This window comes from Eschrichtius robustus, chromosome 3, assembly GCF_028021215.1.
Source record: "Eschrichtius robustus isolate mEscRob2 chromosome 3, mEscRob2.pri, whole genome shotgun sequence".
NCBI lineage: Eukaryota > Metazoa > Chordata > Mammalia > Artiodactyla > Eschrichtiidae > Eschrichtius > Eschrichtius robustus.
In genome coordinates this window covers 108,252,304-108,253,551 of record NC_090826.1, presented here as the reverse complement: position 1 = coordinate 108,253,551, position 1,248 = coordinate 108,252,304, and the positions used below count along the sequence as shown (strand labels likewise).

Sequence of the window (1,248 nt, the reverse complement as noted above, 5' to 3'; positions counted from 1 at the left end):
CCCCTGCTTCATTCCCGCCTCTTTATATTTCCCTTTTGAGCAACCCTCCCCAACCCCTCTTTCCGGCTCCCGCGGCCGAGCCCAGATGGTCGGGTGAAGACGGAGCAAACGGGGAGCCGTCACGAAGCCCACGGGGCATTCAGCTTCCCTTGGGCCCCACTCAGCTCAGGCGGGGAGGGTAGCGACCCCTGGCGTCTCCGGGGCCCTGGCATCTGCAGCGGGGACCCTCGGCTGCCCTTCTGCCTTCGGAATCGCCCGACGCACGGCTTTCCCACGGAACGAAAGCGCTGCGTCGACTTCATGTCTGCGGTTGTCCCAGGCTTGGAGCCAGCTCCTCAGTCCTGCGAAAGGCGGACTTGCTCGCTAAGGAGATGAGGTGGGGGAGGGGAGAGGAATGGTAACTTGTAGGTGTCTCTGTGGCGCAATCGGTTAGCGCGTTCGGCTGTTAACCGAAAGGTTGGTGGTTCAAGCCCACCCAGAGACGGGTCTTACCGTTTTAGAATGTAAAGGGTTTGCGGTTGTTTCTACCCTGTACATTTTTCTAAAAGCGCAGAAGCCCTCCATTACCCTTTTGTCCCCCGAGTCTTATGCACAACAGGAGGACGTAAGCCGAGATCATCACTGATCCTCACAGAAGAGCTCCGGAGGAAAACAGGTCACTTGGAATCCAGGATTCCTCATCTCATCGTTATCTTCTGGGTTCCTTTTAGCAATGAAGTTTCTTCCATTGTTTGTTTGTACTAGTATTTATTGAACCCTTTCCATATAACTTTGAAATTAATTTGGTCCTTTTTTTTTTTTCTTAACAAATAAAAAATCATTCGTGTGCACATGTCTATAGGGTAGAGTTCTGGAAGAGCAACTGCTCTATCATAGTATTTACATGGTTTTGTATATGGTTCCATTCTCTCACCTTCGTTGGCTTATTAGCTATAACTCTTTCTTTTGCTATTTTAGCGACTGCTTTAGGCTTTACAGCATACATCCGTAACTTGCCACAGCCTGCCTGCCAGCGATGCCACACCTCTTCACATTTCTCCCCTGCCGGCCTTTATGCTATTGTCATACATTTTACTTTGCATATGTTATAAACCCCACAATCCATCGTTGTTACTTTTCGTTAAACTGTCCCAAGTTTTTAAAAAGATTTAAATAGTAATAATAATACCAATAATAAAAATAAAAATAAATGTTATATATTTTCCCTGCAGATGCCATTTTTGTTGTCCTTCATCAATTTGTGTACAT

The 1,248-nt window shown here is 47.4% G+C and overlaps 1 non-coding gene across 1 annotated transcript; it reads left to right on the top strand.

The window, feature by feature from the left end:
- The first annotated feature begins 410 nt into the window (after window positions 1-410).
- Window positions 411-484, top strand: TRNAN-GUU (transfer RNA asparagine (anticodon GUU)). The gene has a single exon. It is a non-coding gene; the product is annotated as a tRNA-Asn (tRNA).
- Window positions 485-1,248: the final 764 nt, after the last annotated feature.